The sequence below is a fragment of the Lissotriton vulgaris genome, chromosome 5, assembly GCF_964263255.1.
Source record: "Lissotriton vulgaris chromosome 5, aLisVul1.2, whole genome shotgun sequence".
Lineage (NCBI taxonomy): Eukaryota > Metazoa > Chordata > Amphibia > Caudata > Salamandridae > Lissotriton > Lissotriton vulgaris.
Window position 1 is genome coordinate 375,700,478 of NC_141693.1, and position 24,499 is coordinate 375,724,976.

At 44.1% G+C, this 24,499-nt stretch overlaps 1 protein-coding gene across 5 annotated transcripts in view; it reads right to left on the minus strand.

Moving 5' to 3' along the window:
* Positions 1 to 24,499, minus strand: part of KCNAB2 (potassium voltage-gated channel subfamily A regulatory beta subunit 2) — a 1,185,210-nt gene that overhangs the window by 780,618 nt on the left and 380,093 nt on the right. The window lies entirely within an intron of this gene.

Genomic DNA, 24,499 nt, shown 5'->3' on the forward strand with positions numbered 1-24,499 from the left:
GGCGTAGCGCCGGCTGCGAGACCTGAATCTGCAGTATATGCTTTTATATCCAGCTAGGATGAGAGTAATATTTAATTCAAAGTCATTCTTCTTAAACACACTGGAAGCAGTTTTCGCATGGACAGACGAACATTCCCACTTTAAGCCGCTTTCACCACCGCCACTGGAATCAGACTCCTTTTGTGGATCGCAACAGAACAGACCTCGCAGGACTAGATCAAAAAGACGTCACAGGTCTGGCTCGGACAGAAGATCTACCAGTGCAGAGCATACATCCTGAACCATCCCGTTATACTTCTAGCCACTAGCTGTGTGTAGCCGCAGATCGCTCTTCACTGAGACTAGCCTCATGTTTGCTATCCTCGTTAACAATGGTTTGAGGGTGGGTTGGGTTTTGTTGGCGTGGGGGCCCGGGTCTCCCCTGTTGGGGGTCTGCTGCGCCCTACACTGCGACAGATGCTCCTAGATTATGGCAGGGTTGGGAGGGGGTGGGAGGATTTGGGGGGAATTCAGTTCTATTGTTTTATATGCAGACTTTTCACCTGGATTTCGATACTACCACTAAAGTGCCTTTAGCGTTACAGGATAATGGTACAGTCTGATACAGCCACCTTTGGGGACCTTACTGTGGTTTCATGGAATGTCCGGGGCGTTCTTAATAAAATTAAACTAGGTGTTGTTTTACGTCAGGCCAAAAGATATGGGGCCGACATTCTACTCCTCCAAGAAACTCATCTCCTAGGTAATAAAACGCCTTGTCTGGCTCGATTTGGGTACCATTATTAATACCATGCAGGGTTCACCAGGGGCTCATGGGGAGTGGCTATTTTGATGCACCGCAGAGTCGTGTTCCAGCACATAGACCACATGGTAGATCCGGAGGGCAGATATGCATTCGTCATGGGCACACTGTATGGCAAGCATGTTACCATAGGTAGTATTTATGCTCCCCCTCCGCTAGGGGCAACCTTCGTCGACACGATTTCTAGGGTTTGGGGGGACCTGCCAGAGGGTCTGTCCCTCCTAGGGGGTGATTGGCATGACATTATGGGGCCAATAGACAGACAGCACAGCACTGACCGGCAACCACCGATTGGTCCTTCTAAAATGTCTGCGGTCAACGGTTCACAAGCCTGAATTGATTATTTTTTCGCGCCTCGCACAGTTTTCCACAGGTTCTCCCAGGTTGCCCACCTCCCCCGGGGGATCATTTCCCAATCACTCTTAAATTCCATACTTGCTCCCGTAAACCCCCCTTTAAATGGCGGATGTCCCCGTGGCACCTTCGAAGCCCAGACTATCAAGACATGTTGCATGCAGCGATATCCGAATATTTAGGCATCAATGCCACCTAAGCCCTATCTCAGGGTATCCTTTGGGAGGGCTTAAAACCCACCATGAGTAGAGCCGAAATTAGCTACTGCACCAAAGAAAAACGTGTACAAGAGCAACTGGCAGGCTTGGAGTCGCGCCAGGCGTTCCTGACATTACAATTAAACCAAGACCCCAGCCCCACTCTACGACGCAACTTGCTGTAAGTGCAACAAGCAATAGAGCAATATCTAATGGGGGAAGCAAAGAAGATTTGGGAGGAGTCACAGCATCGATTTACCAGTGAGGAGATAAGTCGAGTAAAATGCTTAATAGGCTCTGCCAGGCTGACACTTCCCCAGCCGTGGTCCCCACCATCCGTGATGCCGAGGTGGCCTTGTGTTCATCACCGGAGGGGGTGGCCCAGGAATTTGCACGGCATTTCTCCACACTATATGCACGACACAATCAGATTTCAGCGCCCCAAATAGTATAAGACCTGGTGGATATCCCACCTCGGAAGATCACAGACCCTATGCAGGATCAACTGGAGGTCCCTATCACCTTAGACGAGCTGACAGAGCCATGCATGCTCTACGCCCGGGGCGGGCCCCCAGACCCAATGGATTCCCTATGGAGTTCCCGTGGCCAAATATGCACCTGCTGGGCCCTCACTTATTAGCAGCTATACAAGATGCCAAAGAATGAAATATATTGCCCCAGGATTGGTGGCATGCGGAGATAGTCTTATTCCTTAAACCGGGACGTCCTCCGGAGGACCCCTCCTCGTACCGTCCAATTTTTTTATCAAGTTGAGCCTAAACTACTAGGGAAGGTCCTGGCTGATCGCCTATGTACATGTGTCTCAGACCTAATCCACCCAGACCAATCGGGCATTATGCCCCAAATGGCTACTCGTCAAAATATACGAAGAGTACATAACGCCACAGCGGCAGCCCAGATGTTAGGACGCCCGGCAGCCATATTATTAGCCGACATCAACAAAGCCTTCGACACACTCAGCTGGGTTTACCTTTTTTCAACTAGTGGAGGCGGTGTACTTTAGTCCTCGCTTCATAGCCTATATCTGCTTGATCTACACTACTTTAACGGTTTCCGTCTGTATAGTCGGCCACCACTCAGACCCCTTCCCAATTCACAGGGGCACTAGACAGGGCTACCCCTTATACCCGATGTTGTTCGCCCTGGCGGCGGAACCTCTAACGATGTGGGTTCGAAGTGACCCTGTCCTCCATGGCTTTGATTGGTCTCAGTCTTGATCGGACCGTATCGCGTTGTACGCGGATGATGTCCTTTTCTTTATGACGGTCCTGTGGTTCTCGGGGCCTCGCATCCTGCAAATCCTTAGAGTGTTTGGGGAAACTACTGGCCTGCACACCAACCCTGTGAAATCCGTGCTTTTTATAGTCTGCTGTGACCAGGGACCCTGGGCGTCACCGCTGTGGCACGCTACAGATAGATTTAAGTATTTGGGCATCTTTGTATCACCATGCCCTAAGATCTCATGGGCAAATAATATTAATCCATTGATCACTAGTCTAAACAATGAAACAATAAGGTCCTCCCTTCCGTTGTCACTATATGGGATATCGGCCATTTTTAAAATGTGTCCCTGCCTCGAGTTCTGTACAGACTACAAAATTCCACGATCCTGGTTTCCGCATGTAAATGCCATACAAAATAAATGTATCTGGAATGGAGGAGCGATTAGGGTCGCACTCCGCACAGTCTACGTACTGTGGGGGTATTGTGGGAGCAGATATATATTCCGAATACTTGGCTTCCCATATATTAATGGTGGTATACTGCCCAACCGACACGGCCTTTGCGATTGAGCACGTGGCAATGGAGGGTGCTCCCCTTCTCCAGCTCCTTTATAGCACCAAACACCTAGACAACTCCTTTATGGCAAGGCACATACCTCTGCCTGGTGGCGACTCTGGGAGGATTCCGCGGGTGGGCCCTGGTGGGGGTATCGACCCTGGGTAATGTGATGCGGGGAACCACACTGAAATCCTTTAAACAATTACAGGCAGAGTTCTACCTACACAGGACACAATTTTACAAATACTTCCAATTCCACCATGGTTTGACCCCCCCCCCCCGATTCGTGCCCTGGAGACCCTTCCAGAGTTTCACACTCTGGAGGGACGCCTACTGATGGGGGATTTGGGCCTACGTAAAAATCAGGCAAACATACCAGACATTGACGACCCACACACAGACGACACTTGATACGACGCGACAAGCGTGGCAAGCTGATATTCCTGACCTGACAGAGAACGACTGGGCGGAAGCCATTGCCAGTCCCCGAGGCGCTGCGTTGTCCACACAATACCGCCTATTTCAGTTCCAATATCTCCACTGCGCATTCTATACATGAGTCCGAATGTGGAAGATGGGTGTGACCCAGTCCCGTACATGTTTACGGTGTGAATGGAGGATGGGACTTTTTTTACATATGGTTTGGAGCTACACTGCGTTGCAGCCCTTTTGGCGCAGAGTATCGTCCTGCTTAAGTGAGATGCTATCATGGGAACTCCCACTCGACTCTTCCTCCTAAACAGTACAGATGACATTGGGGGAAATAAATACAAGCAACATTTACTGTTCTTAGCCCTCACTATCGCCAAGCGCAATATTGCCCAGGTGTGGAAAGGGTCTTCTCCCCCAACTATAGGCAAATGGAAGACCGAACTAGGCAGATGTATGGGTGCAGAAATTGCTGTGTTTTTAGCCCGTAGCTGCCCAAAAAAGGACTGGAAAATCTGGACCCATTGGGCGACATATCGAGAGATAGATCTTCCCTTCTACCATCCTCGGACCCCTGATAGGAGCCATTACCTATGCACATATTCACGGACCGAACCACTCCATATTATATGACCGCCTGTTACTCTACTACGGTATAATATGTACAATTACCGAAATCTAGTACAGTCTGCACTTTGTTTAAGTTAGGAAACCTGTGTGTTTTGCAGGCCTTGCAATTGTTAGAAAATGTTGGTACTCCTGCTGTCTCTTATTTCCTACAGGTCTTTGTAGGGCTGTGGCCCAAAATTGAATGGAACAAGCGAATAAAATTTGTTGTTAAAAAAAACCTGGAATTTTTACTTGACACCCGTGTTTTCTTGATGTGGAAACAAGTGTTGCGTGTTTATCTAGGTTCCTGATCGATACTGTGACCTTATGCCCCTTGCCTTAAGCAATGAGCTACTGTTGCTGATGCTAGCTGCCTGCAAGACCCCGTGTTGGTGAATCTAGCACTCTGTCGCTGCAGCCTGCTGTCCCTGTGGTGGTGAAGCTACTGATACCATTATCGCTGCTAAAGCGCGAACAATGGTGCAGTACGCTTAGGAGCTGAACAGCCGTCCCTCTGCGAAGACATCCAGCAGATTCCAGCTGCCCGCGGACGCTGTCCCCCTCCTTCCTCGACGCGCTGAAGAGAGCCGCTGCCTTTCTCGTGCAGAGAAATCCAGCTCCGGCGTTTCCGGTCTGCCCTCGCGGGTGACTGGGAAATCGAGAGTGACCCCTGAAGGAGATACCAATCCTCCATCATTCTATTCAGAGGTATGGTGTTGACTAAACCCTTAGACGAGAATTCTTGAAACAAACCTTGGCAAAACCAACTTAACTTAAAGCTACTTACTTACTCCCCTTCCACGTGTTAGGCTTAGGTCAGGCACACTGGGGTAGGCTTAGTTAGAAGCACCAGTTGAGTATGTTAGCCTAATGTATATATGACTGTATATATGTTTTATTACTTTTAAACCATTGTATGGCTAAGAAACCATATCAATGCTTTTACAGTTCTATTTCGCAATACTTATCTTACTGTACGTACTTTTTATCATAACAAGTCTTGCAATTGTGGCAATACATTTCTCTTGTACGAGAAGAAAGACTGTTCAATAAATGTTAACCCTTTATTGACAAACGCCTGTCTCTCTATTCTCTACATATCGTGAAAGTAAACTGCACTAAACTGACTGAGTGAAATACATGTCTATTGTTTCACACGACCCTAGAGATTGACTCTTGATCTGAGGAGCAAAGTTGTCATGTTGCACGGTTGTTGGAAAACTGAATCCCTTCTTGTCTGTGCCAAGGAAGCTGATCACTTCCTATGCAGAGAAGAAAGTTTCCAGTGACCTCTGAGCTAGTTGGTAACACAACCCAATTAAGTTTAGCATAGTCAGTGGAGGCCTGGAATATCTGCAGTTCCACGTCGATACTACTGTTTATGTTATTCCAATGCGCAAGGCCTAGTGGGAAACTAGGAACTACACTACACAAGGATGCCCCAATAGTCTGATCATCTCTCCCCACACTGAAATTTATAATGGATGTCCTTATTTCTTAAATACCTCAATGTGAACAGGCAACCCCTGTTATTCTCTCAAGATCGTACATTCACCCTTAATGTGAGAAAAAAAGGGAGCACCAAAATAATTACAGATGTTATTATATGCTACAGCAAGTTCATCACTCCACAGTGCAATGTTTATTTGCCTTGTCAGAAACGACTCCCCCGCAATCTCTTTCCTAGCCATTTCTCCCAAAGGATAGACTGGTTTCTCACAATAATTGCCTTCATTAGGGAATTAAGGTTATAGGACTTAGTTTGTGCATAAACAATCAAACGCCATCTAGCCTTCAATTTCATTGCCACATACATGTTCTGCCATTTTAGGGTTAAATCAGTTTTTCTATTAATGTTTTAAGGAAAAAACGATCATCAATACAAAAGCGCCATCACCTACATCCAGAGGCCGTTAAGGCTTACTATGAGCATTCAGAAAGTAAAAAAAGAGGACGGACGGAGGAGCTGAACAAGTGTAGAGCGGTGAAGAGGAAAGTGATACGTAAAGAAAGAGGGGTGCAATCAACAACTCTTGGCATTAACAAATGCAATGTGACCAGGCCAGTCGGTGAGGTGTCCAAACTAAGATTTCGTTGTCACTCCTCCTTCAATGCCACAATCTGCCTGCATAAGGCAGAGTACTCGTAAGTAGGCTGGACAGGAGAGCTTCCTGAATTCCTGAGAGAGGAAGAATATACACGCCCGAGTCTTGTCAAAACAGTGGTGGATTGTGTTCAACCACTGCTGTTAATCTCTCTATGCCCAGGAGACCCCAGAGTATATGCTGCCAGTCTTGTCTTGTCGAAATGGTGTGAGACCCTAACTTAGACAATATAACTTGTTAACTTGTTTCGCCGTACAGAGGGCAAGGGTGATGGATCAACCCCGGGCCAATCACAAGGGGTATGTTAGGGCATTGGGGAGGCCTAGCAATATGTGATAGGAAATCGAGGTATATCTGTATCATACATATTGTTGATGTCCGTCAGGCTAGCTGACCAGTATTGTTGCAAGTTGGAGAAGTGCCAGAGAATATGGGTTAGTGTACGAAGGTGACTGCACTGCCTCCAACAGCTGTCCTCTCCGCCCAGCTTCCATTTAGCTAGACTTGCTGCTGTGCAGGACCAGTAGTATGCAATTTGCAATTTTCAATAAGGTTTCCTTACCGGAGGCACTACATGTGGACGTACGTGCTAGGTGTAAGATGTCTGTCCATTCCTTCAAACTGAAGGGGCACTCACATTCAAAGTCCCATCTACGCTGAGCAGGGGATTTAGTATTAGCTGCCAATGTATTATGGAAGGAGTATATGTCAGAGAGGAGAAGATCCTTGTTCAAGTTACAGGTGAGGAGCCATTTCTCGAAGGATGTGAGAGGTCAGCTAGCATGTAGTTTTATGTGTGGATGTGTGACCCAGAATCTAATCCTGAGATATTGCCAGTGTGCACTGGAAGGAATACAATAGTTTGTCTGGACTTATGTAAACTCTAACAGGCCATTCTGATCAAATAGATCCCCCACTATTTGAAAATTGGCACTGATGCTAATGTTAGAGCATAGCTCCCTGAAGAGCCAGCGCTAAGTCGGGAATCCAGGGAATCGGTTTCAGTGGTGATATGTGGAAGGAGAGTGTCTTTGTTAGCTGAACTTTGACCCAGGTGTCCACCATTTCCCAGAGCACGACTGTTATGTTGTATCTTTGTAATTTATCTTTAAGACAGGTGCCTCGTGGTAGGAATGCTATGATGCATGTGGAATGTTGATAGTGCATCTTTAGAAGAGTGGGGCGGTTGCAGAGGAGTTAGACTGCTTGGTGGCTGCTCCCTGGCGCTCACCTGTATTACTTTATAATCGTAACAAACTGGAACCAATATCTACTATCGATCTCTTCATTACAATTGGCGACGATGGGACAAAGAGAAGGACCCAGGAACGATTTTTTTTCCCCTAAGAAGTCTACATAAAGAATTGAAGTGGTGAAGTATCGGCTGACAATTTGTGAACTATTCTTATATCGGACAAAAACAGGATTCTGGCGGTAAGCAGAAACGATCGGAGCGACATACCTTTATTTTTAAAACATTTACTTTGGCCTACGCACGTTGCCTGTTGAAATCCCTAGTGCTGCATCATTTGAACAGACGGTGGGATTCCTTGCGAGAAGTACGCGAGAGGGTGAACTGAAGCTGGGCTGCACCGCTGAGGTTGTGACGTTATGACGCAAGGTCACGCAACGTAACCTTGCGTGGCGGCCATCTTTGTAAAGCGGATTACTGACTTATGCAGAGACGCGATCGTGTACACGACAGAGACGTTAGAGTCGGTACACAGTGAAGGAAATAAGTCCGATACTAATATTTTAAAGAAAACTTCAAATATACGGTGGATATACAGGTGAGGCTGTCGGGGAGTGGCGAGTTAAATATAGGAGAAGAAACAGCAGTTAAAAAAATAAAAATAGTAAATAATACACATAGAGGAGAAGTTTATGGAGAGAGGAGACTCGGGTGGAAATAGTGATACAGACAATAATACGGAGAACACAGAGGGAAGGATGGCACAACAGAATTTTAGCATAAGTGCTCCTCACCCGTTCTGGGCTACTGGTACCCAACCAGAGATAAAGTGGATCGAGTGGAAAGAATATTTCATAAATTATATAGAGGCTGTGGATGAGGAGAAAAAATGAAACCGGAACAGAAAAAAAGGATTTTGTTACACTCCTTAGGAGTAATTGGTTTAAAAACTAAATCTCGCATGAGTAAAGTAGAAGATGTTAACCTAAACGTTTGTGAAAACTGCATTAATAGCATGGATAAATATTTCGCACCTAAAGTGTGTATGGGAGTGACTAGACAAAAGTTATTTCAAAGGAAACAGAGTAAAACAGAGACAGTTGATGAGTGGATTGATGACTTGCAGAAATTAGCAATTGATTGTAAATTTGGCGCTATTAACGATGAACTAATACGGAACCAGCTAGTTATGCACAATAATAATACGACCTTACAGGATAGACTATGGGTGAATGGTGATGCGCCACTGGATGATGTGTTAGCCATTATGAGGAAGGCAGAAATGTCAGGTAGATGTTCTACGGTGATTAAGGAAACGGAACATGAAAAATACCCAGGTGCGGTTTGCAAAATTCTACAACAGAATAAAACCCAGACAAGGTATCAACGGGTCCAAGTGAACAAACAAGTTATCGGCAGAGTCCACAAGGAAGATGGAATAGTCAACCAGCGAGATTAAAAAAAAAAGATACTGGAGGAGAAGAAAGAAGATGTTATCGTTGCGATAGCAAAGAACACTTAGCTTTTAGTAGGACCTGCCCTGCTATTAATAAGAAATGTGGAATTTGTGGGATGGTTGGACACTTTTCAAAAATGTGCCGCAAACGTAGCAATGTGAAACATGTTTGGGATAAAGAAGAAGTGGTTGTTGAGGAGGATGATGAAAGTTTGGAATGGGTAAAGAATGTAAGGGGTAATTATGTCATCAACATATCCGATGAAGCTTTAGAAGGGAAACCTTTATGTAAGGTATCCTTTGGTGGTGTGGTGGTGAAAGTATATGCAGATTCAGGATCTCCTTATACTATTGTAAATGAGGAGGTTTGGAAGAAATATTTTGTAGGAAAGATCGGAGATCAATTGAGAGAGTCAGATATTTGTCTGGTTGGGTATACAGGAAAGAGAATTGAAATATTGGGTTACAGGTGGCTCACGTTTTTTTTTTAAAGGGAGGGACACAAGGGGGAAGTTGTATGTGTCCGAGGCGGGACCATCAGTTTTAGGATGGTGGGATCAGAAAAATTTGAGTATTATTTTGGATCCCAATAGTGAAGAAAAGGTGTTGGTTATGGATGAGGAGAGCAAATTGAGTGATGTTTTGTACAAGGAATTTCCGGGAGTGTTTGGTGCTGTGTTGGGGAAATTGAGGGGTTTTGAATACAAAATACAACTCAAAGCCAATGCACAACCTAAAGTACACAAAGTTAGGCCTGTTCCAATGTTAATTAGAGATGAGGTGAAGGGAGAGATACAGGGACTTTTGAATAAAGGGATCATTGAGGAAGTAGAAGCCTCTGAATGGATCAGTCCAATTGTCGTTGCACGGAAATCCAATGGAAAGATCCGTTTGTGCATAGATTTACGCCATCTTAACAACAATATTGTTATAGAAAAGTTTCCTTTGCCTAAGATCAATGAGATGGTATCATCATTTAAAGGTGCAACATGGTTTTCAACCATAGACTTATCTGCTGCTTACCATCAAGTGGAATTGGAAAGCGAGTCTAGATTTTTAACGGCCTTTATCACACCCTTTGGGTGTTATCAATTTAGACGAATGCCTTTTGGATTAGCGTCGGCTGCAGCGGTATTTCAGAGATTGATGTATAGATTATTGTGAAACATGGAAATGATTGCATTTTTCCAAGATGACATTTTGGTGGCAGCTAGGGACAAAGTGGAACATGACCACTGCCAACAGGTTCTTAGTGTTCTAAAAAAGGCAGGACTGACAGTAGAATTATCAAAATGTAAGTTCTGCAAAAGAAGTGTATCTTACTTAGGACACATTATAAGTGAGGAAGGAGTGAAACCCAAACCGGCTTCAATTGACAACATTGTGAATTCAGGGGCACCGAGTACTAAAGAGGAGGTAAGAGCATTTCTAGGAATGGCAGAGTATTGCGCAAAATGCGTAAAGAATTTTGCGTCAAAGGTGTTTAATATTCGGGGGTTGCTTAAGAAGAATGTAAAGTTTGTTTGGACGAAAGTGTGCCAGGATGAATTTGACAAGATTAAGGTGGATTTACAGAGTGTTAACGCTTTGGCAAGTTTTGATCCGAATGTGGAATGTTTATTAACAACAGATGCGAGCGACAAGGGTATAGGTGCAGTTTTATCCCTGAGAAATTCTATGGGAAAAGAGGTAATAATCCTTTTTGCATCTAGGGCACTTTCCCCAGCAGAGGTCAGGTACCCCATTATTGAAAGGGAGGCGTTAGCATGCGCGTGGGCGCTGGAACATTTTAGAGCCTTCGTGTGGGGTAAACCAGTGACTATCAGGACTGATCATCGCCCATTAGTGAAAATGTTGTCGTCTGGCGGCATTTCTGGAGCTTCAGCTAGGATGCCGAGATTATCTATGCGAATGAAAGAGTTTATTTATGAGATGGTTTATTTGCCTGGAAGAGACAATGTAATTGCAGATTGCTTATCTAGGTTGCCGTCCCCACTTGAAGAGTGTGTGGATGATCCCTGGGGTAATGTCAATATTGCTTTAATTCATGATTCAGGTGTCCCTGCTATTAGTAATATAGAGTGGTTGAAAGAACAGGACAAGATGTAGAACTCAAAGAAGTATATTTGCAAGGGCTGGCCAAAACAATGTTTCACGGAAGGAAAATTTAGAGCTTATTGGGAAGTAAGGATGGAATTGTCATTGGAAAGGGACATACTTTTCAGAGGTGACAGAGTTATTCCTCCGGTTTCTTTAAGGTAAAAAGTTTTGGAGTTGTGCCATGAGGGACATTTTGGTATTGGGAGAAGTAAGATAGTGGTGAAAAGCAGGTTCTGGTGGCCAGGTGTGGATAAGGACACAGAATTATTTGTCAAGAACTGTGAAGTTTGTAGTTCTGCGGATAAGACTCTTAAAACCCTGCATGAGTGAAGGACTTATTCCAGAACTTCCATGGGAAACTATTTCTGTGGACATTATTGGGCCTATTGGTGAGATGAAAGAATTTGGATTGGTGGCTATTGATTTGTTCAAAAAATGGCCTATTGTGAGATTTGTGGAGAAAGCTGACACGTGTAGTGTGTTGAAATTTTTGGACAACGTTTTTATTATGGAGGGTTTGCCGGTTTGTGTCCTTACGGATAATGGAGTGCAGTTTTTGTCACACATGGTTAGTAATTATTTTCAGAAATGTGGTGTTAGACATAGGACAACCGCGTTGTACAATCCCAGTGGTAATGGCACTGGTGAGAGATTCAATAGGGTGATTAAGGGGGTCATTCAAGCAGCGGTCAACAAGAAATTAGATTGGAAAGTCCAAGTACAAAAGGCTGTTTGGTCTTACAGGATTACAGCACAAACGGGAACAGGTTTGTTACCCTTTGTTATGATGAGAGGGAGGTTACCAAGGAGGTTACCAAGGAGCAAAGTGATTGATTGATTGATTGATTGATTGATTGATTGAAAGTCAATCCAGGTTGGTTGTTGGATGGAAAGGTTAAGCAGTGGTCTCCAACTGAGGTGAAGAATGACTTAGAGCTACTTCATTCTAAAAGTAAGGAGTTTTACGATAGACACCATGGCACGAAGAATGTGGAAGTTAAAGTGGGTGATTGGGTACGAGTCAAGAAACCCTTTAAGGTGCCAAAAGGTGAAAGTCGCTTTGAACCACAGAAACAGGTGATTGAAGTTTTGAGAAATGCTGTTAGATTAAGTGATGGGAAAGTATGGAATATGAAAAGTATTGCCTTTAGTCGCAATAAAATTGAGGAAGGTGAAGGAGAAGTCACAGATAATCAAAACATGTATGATTGGATGGAAGATCATTTTGAGAACAGTTGTCTACAAGCACAATTTGCTGGTACTGAAGAGAACACTGATGCAAATATGCGGGATTCACTTACTGTGGGTCAATCCTTTTGTGGAGAGGGGGAAGAGTTACTGGTCAAGGTAATTGTGGTATCAATGGTGATTCCAATAATTCCACTGGTGATTCTAGTGATCCTAGTTCAGTTCAGCTAGATAATGGTAAAAGAACTTCCACATTACCTTTTTGGTTCAAGGACTATGTCATGAATTGATTATCACATGTTCACACATATGTTATTCTTTCCTTTTTAGGTTTCGACCTGGCGAGGGCACGCAGTGCCCCGCCCAGATCGAAAACTTTTGTCAACAGTATGGATGTTCGGACCGTCTCTGTTTCCCATTGGCTAGCTCCATAAATGGAGGCTAGCCATTGGGAGACAGAGGCTGTCAATCACGCTTTCTGGTGAAAACGCGATTCGGGGGCGTTTCTGGGTCTTTTTTTAAGCCCCGCCCCTTTTGCCGTGTGTCCCGGGCCGCGCTGTGATTGGCTGCAGGCCCGGGACACCCCCGTGACGTCATTTCCCGGGCCGCGCTGTGATTGGCTTCCGGCCCGGGACACCCCCGTGACGTCAGCCAATCACAGCACGGCCCGGGACCTGACTTGTTTATTATTTGTTTTATTGTGTGTTGGCCACGGTGACGACTTTACTACTTTAATGCAGAATAACGCATTGTTTTTTCAATAGTGGGAAGAAAGTCCCATAAATTAAGCCTTTACGCCTATTACGTTCTCTGCAAGAGCCAGAGTTTTAACATTTGGTCTCGGGTTCGAACCCAGTTAGTCAGCTCGAACCTTCGCCATGTTTCCGACGTTTCTAAAACAAGCAAAATTGAGTTCTTTAACAACAAAATGGTTAGCAGCACTTGGATGCTTGTTCTGAGAGAGGGGGTGTCTAAACCGGTCACAATATAGCGCTTTCTCTCTAACTGCAGTCAAAACATGAGGTTTTTAGGAGCTATACCGTCCCCCCACCAGATACCTTCTGGCATTCCTTTCGGACCATTCTGTCTTATGCTCCTCATAATGTATGCCATGTCACAGCTTCTTTAGCGGTATAAATTAAAATTCCAAATGTAGGCTCGTGACAACCAAGTCCATCCATGGGAAGACACCCGCTCACAGAATAAATAGCGGGCACCGATCTGAAGTCATCAGGGCGCTTTACATGAGCACTGCTTGCATCCAAAGTGCACATATACATTTTTTAGATGCAGGGAGGTTAAGTAATCTGCAGATAATTACCCCATGTTTGAGCCTTCTGGCAGACTCGAACATGGCCCCCCAGCTTTAACATCGGCCCTCTAACCGTTAAGCCGCACCCTCTCCAGACAGGGTGTTACCAGTAACTGTGTTTCATTGGTGTATGGCTGTGTATGGCTGTGTCCACAATCACAGCCTGTTGGATGGCGAAAGAATGCACAGGAGCTTCTTTGATGTGCAGAAAAATGTGTTTTTAAAACTGCACTAAGTGCAGAAGGGCGCGTGCGCATAAAACGCCACGTGCACACTATTTCCCCGTTTGATAGACGATTGCTGGGGACAGAAGTTTCGGGGTCCTGTCGCACCGCGTGGATTGTGTAATAGCACGCCAGGTGTGTCCTTTTAGCGCTCTGAGGGGCAGATTTACTTTGTTATGCACTAATCAGAGATAACATCGCCATAAACAGAGGTCCAGAGGAAGGCGCCATCTTTCCTCCTTGGTTGTGACCTTCCTGGGGAGAGGGGACATAACACAATTAAGGGGATGGGAGGGAGAATCCATTTTATTAAGCACAAAGGTATTAGGGTTACTTAATGCACTAATTAAGTTTCATCGACCGCCAGGGCAGGTGAATACAGTGCCGGTTACACCGGACAATATACAGAAAGGTGAGCAACCCAATATACCCTTGCGGGCTCGGGCAAAGTTTATAATAGAAAATGGCCAGCAAGGGGTTTTGTTTATTCTAAGATTTTTACAGCACCGTTAGGACTTGTTTAGGATTAATCACAGTACTTAAGCCTGAGTTTGATCAGTGGCTGTTCAATTTAATTCAAAAGAAGCAAGTTGCTAAGAAAAGGAACACAAAATGTTACCACACTAACATCAAATTTACACATGAATAATCAATAAAACGTGAAACCAGGGTTTTTGTTTTGTCTGAAAGTTATTATTGGACTTCAAGGCAAAATATATAAATTTCTGTACAAAAAAATGAACAATCATAAAGAATAGGGTGCATACATAGATGTAATGAGGATATTCAAGGCATTGGTTGCTTGTCCTTAGACATATCCAAATTTTAAGTCCAGACTGCTGGGTCACAGTAGTTGATTGATTTTAACTCAAAGTCAGAAGAAAATCAAAAGATGACATGAGACAAACTATGCAGGGTTGGACTAAACAAGTCGACGTTTCGGCCTTATTTCGGTTATTCTTAAGACCATCATCAGGACAACATAATGGTATATACAATTGATGACCCTTTTTTTTTTTAAATCAAAAGCACGTCAGTTGAGAATTCTTGACGGCACCGGCACTTTCAATCAATTGCGTTGGGGTCGGGCACAGAAATAAATCGATTGTGCATGGGATACACTTGCAACGAATATAGCGAAGCAGTAGAAGGATTCTGGCAGTTAGTCCAGTTTAAATTGATAATCAATTGTCTCGAATAGGATTGAAATAATCCGCCACGGAACGTCAATAAAGTACGACCGGACAGCGTGCTCGAGGAGACCCGTGATTGTAGGGCCAGAGGGTCGCAGGGTCAGATGTTACTGTCATTAAAACCTTTTAGATGGAGGTGCATTTATGGGAGTGCACAACAGAGGCAATCACTGCCCAACCGCGGTAAATCAACAAACTCGTAAGCATTCCTGTAGCTAAAAGTCAATTTGCAGCATTTCTGTGGCCGCGAACTCCTGCCCTGTCCATAAGTAAACACGGAAAAGATCCCTCAAAATGAAACACGAGGCGCGGCGTCCACGGACACCTGCTTATAAAACAAAAGTCAAGGTTTGTTTACATAGTGTTGGAAAAATGCAAATGCTGCCTAGCCATGAAGCGCGGTGTCCCGAAGGGGGTGCCCTGCCGATGAGTGTGGGAGGGTCAAGGGAAAGAGGAAGAGGGCCTGAGTTTTTAGTCTTTGTGGAAGCTAAAAATAGGGTCTCAAAGCACTCCCCCCTCATTCATTTCCCCAATTCAGAGCCTGAATGGGCCTTATCGTCATAATCCATGCGGCTTCGATTTGGGCTCAACCAGTAAGCTATGTACTTTGAAAATACACCGGGTCTGAAGCCATCACTCTATCATGCCTGAATGCCAATGTCTAGGCTTCATCTGTGCGTGTTCCTTTGTGTGCTCGAGGCCACTCAGTGGTGTGCAGCACAATACAGAGAAGAACAAGCATTCGCAATGCAATAGGTCTCGCATTTACGTGACTTTGAGCTATTGGCATTGTAAATGACAATGCCTTTTATTTATGTTTTGGTTTTTCAAACATAAATAAAAGGCATTGTCATTTACAATACCAGTAGCTTAAACTTGCGTAAATGCGAAACCTATTGCATTTCAAATGCTTGTTATCAATTGCTTTCTCTTTTTGTTGTTTTTTTTTTTTTTTAATCTTTTCCTTTGTTTGTATCTTTGTAATTTATCTTTAAGACAGGTGCCTCGTGGTAGGAATTCTATGATGCATGTGGAATGTTGATAGTGCATCTTTAGAAGAGTGGGGCGGTTGCAGAGGAGTTAGACTGCTTGGTGGCTGCTCCCTGGCGCTCACCTGTATTACTTTATAATCGTAATAAACTGGAACCAATATCTACTATTGATCTCTTCATTACAACGACCCTGAAGGATTTGGGAAGCCAGGGTATCTTCCATATATGAATTCCAGCTATTATTTGGTCTGTGAAGCACCAGTGCTTCTCAGTGTTGGACCTACACCACTCTATTATACATCTAAGTTCTGCTGCTTTGTATTAACACCAGGTGTGGGACTCCCAACCCCTCCTCCACCATAGACCAGTGTGCTTGCTTCCTGGCCATGCATGCCATCCTACCACCCCATATGTAGTTGTAAATTAAATGTTGCAGCTTCTCAATGATATGTGGGGGAGGCTGGAGTGGCAGTGTCTGCATCACATACGCAATATTTTAGGCACTAGAGTCACCTTTACTGCTGCCAGTCTCCCCAACCACGAGAGGGAACTCCCTCCTTCTGTGACTGTTACTCTACCCTGGCTGTGGAGAGGAGCATAGCATAAGTGCATTCTGCCGTGTGTTCCAGGTTGGCTTCTATAAACCTAAATATGTGACTCCCTGAGTCACCCATTTGAAGGGGAAGGGTCGTCCTAGCCGGAGTCGGTCTGCTTAGGGGACAGTGAGACCAACCACCCGTGATTTCTGATGATTAACCTTAAAACCCAAGGCCTTCTTAAAAGCCTCCAGTTCTAGCATCAATGGGGGGAGGGATGTGAAAGGTTGCAAGACTGCCATCATAACACCATCTGCATACATAGCTAATTTATGTTTCTGCCCCTCATAGTGATACCTGTGATCTGAAGGGGTTATATGATGTTACAACGCATTCCGTTGCAACGCATGCCTTTTCCACGCATGCGTTACAACGGAATGCCATTACCACGCATATGGTTTACCAAGAAAATGCCTTTACCACGCATAGCTTAACAACGTTTTTCGTTCTTTAACTATGCATGATATTGGCATTTTCATGTTAAACCGACTGCATGATTATTTATGTCGATCAAATCTATATATATTTTTTTTTTAATTAAGCCTAACCTAATAAATTATTATAATTAAAAAATATAATAAAATTTTCTTTCGATGGTATTCTCCTTCTTCTAACTCTTTAAGTGGTCCTTTCTCTATTTTTGATGCAGTACGTAGACGCACGTACGTAATCACGTCTGTTAGGGAGTCTCTTTCCATGAAGGGCAGAGGCACAGAAGAGCGTGTTTTAGGTAAGTTTTCTTTTTCTTAATCCTCTCATTTGTTTTTTTTGGGGGGGGGAGACCCCCCCAGGCCCCCCTTTTTTTCGACCTTTAACTCACATTCCTTTACTACATATTTCGTAGTAAAGGGAATGCGTGGTAAAGGTTATAGTGGTAACCACGCATGCGTTGTAAAGCATGCGTGGTTTGTGCGTTCGTGGAAACGGCTTCGTTGTAGTAGCTGTTTTCCATCTGAAGGTTACCACTTATGCACTCTGCCAGTGGCTCCATGTAAATGGGAAAAAGAATGGGGGGATAGAGAGCAGCTCAGTCTGGTAGCGCGCACTATATTAAAGGACTAGGATATCACCACATTATGAACAGGAACATTTAGGCTCAGTACAATAATCATGTTGCTGTGCACCTTGTCAAGTGAGGCCTGTTCCGCCGACTACATGGGCATAAATCAGCAGCCAGGTCAAGCCATCCTGACGGCCCTTTGGATCACATCGCCTGCGGTGAAGATGGCTGAGCAAGAGTTGTCAAGAGAGAGGTATGAGGAAACAAAACATAACAATTCACCACAACTTAGATGTTCCCTCCCCTGGGAACACAGTGAGCCAAGTGATAGGGGTCCATGTCATTGGCGATCATGCATCTCCACAAACAATTGGGACTGAGGTTGGTGCCCCGCCTCATGATGTGCAGATGACAGTTGGACTGCATCGGTTCACCCAGGATTGGTGGGGCTGAGTCGATAAAAATTCCTTTTTGGGGCCAGGTACATGGTTGAGGCTACTATTAATCGTTGCTGGGGTCAAACGTGCTATCTTGCTGTTGCAGTTGACGCAGCAGTACCGTTAATTCCATGTGGCATTCTAAGTCAATGGGTTTTACAAAGTTCTTTTTCACGGACTGTGGTGGCCATCACTATTTCGAGGAGAGAGGTGGGCTGCATGGCGTGGATTGGTAAGTGCCATCCTATTGGGAAGTCTTGAAGCTCAGGGCGGGGCATGCGTCTTCCACAGTGTAGACCACATAAGCCTCATTATTCCAGACAAAAACGAGACAAAAGAGATGCCCCCTCCTGTATCAAACCCCTTTTTCCCACAGTAACACTGTGGCCTGGCGGAGTGCCCGCTGTTGTAGCGTAATAGGAGACAAATCCTGTAAGAGCCTCACCTCTGTACCTTCAAAGACTGGTGTGTTGATTGCGGACGGCTGCCATAATGATTTCCTTCTGGTTTTAGGAGTGTAGGCAGGTTAGGATGTCTTTTGGTGTACCTGGGGACTTAGCGGGCGGTCCGCTTTGTCGGTATGCTCCATGTCAATGTCTTTATCCGCCAATTCTGGCGAAACAAGCACAGAATGCAGACCTTCAGCTTTCCAGAGTCTTCATATAACGGGACTCCTTTGATGAAAATTTTAGAGCATCTTGACCGATTTTTGAGGTCTTCCAACTGATATTGGAGCTCTTCGTTTCTATCTCATAATTCCAACAGTTCCCATCTACGTTTATTGAGCTCTTCTTCACGCGAGTTGCTGTTCCGCTCCAGGATGTCCACTCTCTGTCTCACTATATCCAGTTCCCTCTCTTGATTAACATCCGCTGCCCTGTCTTGCTAGAGGGTGGAGATGTCATGTTGCAAGGCCCCAAATAAGATCTAGAAGAATGCACCCATTACAGGCCACTCTGCCCCCGGTGTATCCGCTGCAGGTGCCGCTGCCCGGAAGGACATGTTAGATGGAGTGGCCTTTAATTACAACAGACAGCTCCTAGCTGATGTGAAGGACTTACCCTGCTGTGTAGAAGCTTTATCGCCACCCAGGAGATACCGTACTTACGATTTCACAGCAGGCATGCGGCGGAGCTCCGTAGTAATGCAGCGCCACGGTGCCATCTTGGAAATGCCCCCCTCACCTTCTGCAACTTAAGCAATTCTAACATCATTCTCTTTATTCATGTAGTGAATCAGCCACTTTAATGGTCTGATGCTCTGTGATGACCCTCGATCACCACCATTGTGTACTGACTTCAGTGTGCTATGTTACCTTAGCCTTAATGTAGGATGGTCTTGCATATGCCTATTACTCTTCTGTTCTATACTCTTGCTGTTTTTCAGTAGAATAATCTTGCCAAAGAATAGAAGGTATGGGATGTCGAGGTACAGTGTTGTTGGTGATGGTGCACACATGTGCTCCATAGTGGATACTGAGGGATTAAGTGCATAGTGTTATTTGAGTTAGGTGAATTATGACTTTAGCCTATTGGCTTTGACGTGGTCTAATACAATTCTGTTTTCCAAGTAGTAGAGGCCTATGCTTGAGCAACTCCATATTCTAAACTGCAGCCATCTTCTGAGCTTCTTTAGGTGAGAGGTTATATTTTAGATTCCATGTGTTGTTCACCACAAGTGAACCAGAGCGGACCGGTTCTTTATCGGAAGAATGTGCTCTCTCGATGCCGAAGACATAGCAAAACGCTTGGCCAGCTGCTTGTTGCGCTGTTTGTACGAGGTGGTACAGGAATCCAGTGAGAACTGTAGGCGGAGTTAGCTAAAAACTTCGATGGAGAGCTGCATTCTATATTAGAGAAAGGGGGTCCGGGAGAATCTGAGATGGTGAGATGCTGGTCTGGTGTTTTGGCGGTCTGAAAATACATCACGGTGCAGACGTGCAGTCGTGTTTGTGCAACAGAGAGCCCTGACCCAACCAGAGGGAAAGATAGATGGGCTCTTCTTCAGATGACAAGACGCCTAAGATTATGGTGAGGCGTTCCAGGTGTACTTATTGTATCTAACTATGCTTTTATTTTCAGATTCTATGTATATGTATGTGTTGATGATTGCCACTAATGTTTACTGTGATGTTTAGTTATTTCTTTCTTTTGTCATCCTATTATCATGTAATAAAGAAACCCTAGAGCATATCATTTGTTTGTATTCCTTGTGAGGGAAGGTTGGGACCCTTTTTTACCAAGTACTTACAGAGGGATGGGCGATTCCCCTCTAATGGGTAATTGTTGATACGGGAGGGAGATAGGCTCCCATCAGGGATGTCTAAATTCTAATTATTCTATCCAATACATTGCTAGGAGGAGCATGCGCTGTGTACCCTCTCAGATGGGGAGGTGTTGTGATTTGCGAGCTCCTCGGCAATGGTCTTATATGTTGTCAGTGTTTATTCCTTTCTTGGGTAAGTATTGTGAAATGTGGTGTCTTTCTGGATCCTGAGGAAGGATGTGGTAAGTAATGGCCTGGTGACTGACAAAAGCACCAAAACATACAGAGAAGTAGGTCATTACAATTCAGTAGCCTGTATTGTCTTGTACATCTCCTAATAGTCTTTCTCCAAGGTATTATCCCAGATTCACAAACTGTTCCAAGACCAGTCTCCATATTCATTCAGTTATTGGTAACTTGCAGTACAAATCTTGACTGCCAGGCTCTTTCTCAAGATGGCGGCTGCAGGGAGCCCCTGGAGATTCCGAATGTGATACAGCCCAGTACTCTGGCTACTAGGACGCTTATAGTTAGATATCACTCTACAACTTCTTTAACTATCCAATGGTAGTAACGGTCAGTCAGTCAACGATTAGCCCTTGGGAGGAAACTCAGAGATTACTAATAGGTGGAAAAGTACCTCAGTCGCCTTCCTGTTAACACCTTACAAATGCACAGTGCCCTCTTTCTGTGCAAGCAGGTTCTGCCCGGCTCCCTGCTTTTCTCCCTTTCTCCACAGGCCTCTTCTCTACCCAAAGCTCTTTGTCTCGTACAACCACCATCCTGCAGCCTCTTCACTCCTCTACACACCCACCTTCTCCAGTGCCTCCCCCCTCACTCATGTGGCCAAAACACCCCATCTCCCCTAGGACACTCATCTGGCCCCTCTTGCCTCCTCTCGAGTCACCTGTGCCCCTTACCCTTGCCTACCAAGTAAACTACCACCCCCAGCCTTCATCAACCGCTGTCCTTTGCACCTTTGAAGTAGAGGTTGTCCAATGCCAGAATGAGAGTATTTTTTTATTATAATCTGCAATCTTTGGTATCAGACATCCTCGAGTTGCAGTGCTGCTGGACACCCTGCTGGGTCACAAACGGTGTATTGGCAGAGTCTCTACACTAACATATCAAGGACAAAGCTGCACATATTTGGCCTGCTGCAAAAAGACATACATTTTTTGGTTTAGCACCGAAAAGGTAGTATTTTTGTGCTGCCAGATGTGCCATCTCTAGCTGCAAAATCCTGGGTCTTCCGTTCGTAAAATAATACATCTTGAACTCAGATTTGCATAAATAAAACAGTGACATTGAAGAGTAGCCCTTTTACATATGTCCAAGCAAAGAGGGATTTCTGTATCTAATTTTTCTGCACTCCGAATAACCACTAGAGCAGAAATAACTTCAGACCTGGCGTGCGGTATGATTTTTAATGCAGTACCCACTTTTGAATTAGACGTTCATGGATAAATTCAAAATCAAGAGCATTGTTACTACATTAATTATTCAGATACAGAGGGGGGTGAGACGACCAAAACTAAAGATGAGAAAAAATAGATTAAAAAAGACAGAAAGAACGTGAGGGAAACATAGACTTTTTAATGTATTTTATTATTTCTTAGAAGTATCATGGAGTGTAAACAAGACAAGTCCACAACGTCAGTAACTGCTGTACAAAGAAACACTTAACATACAAATCAAAAATATAACCCACTGTGGAAATCCTAGCCCACCCACAGATTCGCTGTGCTTGCAAAAATCCAGAGAATCAATCTGCTGTTGTTCAGGATAAGCCCTTTCCGGGTAGGAATGCAGTGACTTGCACAAAAGTCCTTATTTCGATTCCCGTCACATTGTACTACACCTAGGAACAAGCTTTTGATTCACCATAGCAGACTATAAATGTTGTAACTAGCACTGCCGCAAATAAAATGCATTCACGTTCTAAGTTAACTGCAAAAAATGTGTCACGTTTTTAACTTAAGAGTACACATTTTTGGGGGGGAACTGCACACTTGTGTCTTTATTTCTCGCAGGGTTTTGACTCAAAAGAACCCACCTGTGGAGACGCAGGTATGCCCATTTGAAAATTGATACACACTTTTCTGCCTGTAGTATTTACCTTTGCAAACAAAAAGCTCTGTCTCGGCTAGCACACAGGGGTCGCAGCTTACTGTTCCAAAAGACATCATGGTAAAATAAATAGATGAACATTCTCTTTTCAAGGTGAGAAGGGGGAATAAAGTGGTCCCAATCCCTTACTGGCCGTATTATTGAGTTTAAAGTTCTTAAGGTATTGTCCTTGACAGTTGGTGACCCCCATCCCACTAGTGAAGAGAAAGGATCAGAGGTAGGTGAGGACAAATTTAACATTTCATAGTTCAATCACAGAAAACATTTCCAGACTCAGCTGATCATATGCGGTGTTTTATATACAATTGGCAGTACTCCTATTTAGGAGACTGGTCATAAATGGCAGCCAACACGTGTTTCGCCCCTTTACATGGCCATCCAGCTTGGGGCTTCCACAGGGTGTTAGATTTGTATGAGGACAGAGTTCGTCCACGTAATCAGATACCCTAGCAATCGATCTCTAGGCATCAATGCCTTCGAGCAACCGGTCTCTGCAGTCTGCTGCATATCCGCATCGCTGCGGCAGCTTTTCCCGCTGTGTGCGGCAATTTACGAAAAGCCGCGTTACATGACTAGCTCAGCTTGTCATCCGCACACGACTACCGTGGCTGATGACGAGCTGAGCTCGTCATCAGCAGTGAAGGGGATATGATCAGCTGAGTCGGGAAATTTTTTCTGTGATGGAACTATGAAATTTTAAATTTGTCCTGACCTACCGCGGAAAATTCTCTTCACTAGTGGGATGGGGGTCACCCACTGTCAAGGACAAATACCCTGAACATTCTCTTTTGAATAAACAGAAACAAATGAGCTGCAGTTGGCTTGAGATAAAGTAAAAATACGGTACGTAATAACTTACAGAATGGCAATTGATACATTATTGTAAAGGCAACTGATACATTATTGTAACGCCGATTGCACTTTGCACTAGATGATAAATGCAGCATTTAAAATGCTGAAATACCGAATCTATTTTAGTATGAGTAATCAAGCTAATCTTTTCCATGGCTTGTAAGGGTTTCTGCACAGGGAACACATTTTAAAAATGGCCCCACACATTGCAATTTACAGCTTGATTTTCGAAGCCTACTGCACATAGGCACCAGGTTCTAAATGCAGATCTGGAGAGAAACTGTTGAAATATTCAGAAAACATTTCGGTCTGGTATTATTGTTACACTCGTCTAAATCAAATATATGCCTATAAAGTAATGTTTGCATGATGCTTCCTCGAGGCAGCTTTTGGAGCGAAAAGATGAAGATCCCGGGGGCTCTTTAGCCCTAAAACCAACCCACAATCCCTCAATGCCACCAGGATTTTCCGCGGTCTCCTCTTTTATCAGTCGGATGTTTTAACCCTCAAAGATTAACAAAGACGAGTGAGCTGCTTCGAAATGTCGAGTTTGAAAAAATAAATTGGCAGCTATGCCCAGCGTACAATATAATATTATCCCCATCTTAAGGCAGCTTGAATAAAAGCACTGTCAGATTCAAAGATATATTCCTTAAATCCAAGAACGCATTGCTATCAGCACAAAACAGAGTATGACAAGTAAAAGTAAATCCGAACGGGAAGGTTTTCGATATCATCCGTTTTGCTGGTTTCTATTAACGGCAGAAAAAGGTGGACAACGATAACTGTCTATGGGAGCACTACATCACGTGAAAGCACAAAACCAAGGAACACGGTCTCAGCCCATAACTTGTGCACATGTTCCTTTACACATGTTCCTTTGAATAAGTATTTTAAAAGTATCTCTCTTTCTCGTGCACACTCTCTATACACACACGCAAGCGTGTGTGTGTGTGTATATATATATATAAAGGTATATGGCTCTTATTAAATGAAGATTACTCGACATGGCTTCAAAAAATAATGTAAAAAGTTAAACCACATATAAAGAAGTCACATTAACATTTTGCAGATACCCTTTAAGAAATTACATAAAGCATTCAGTAACATTAAAGCAGAAACAATGAATTTCCTTCTTGTTTAGTGTTAAAACCTCCAAACAAAAAGAGATTAAATCTGGCAAGTTAAATCTGGTGATGCCCTTAAATGCCACTTCCGTTTTATATTGATATTAATCTAAAACATCTCTGCATTAGGGAAATA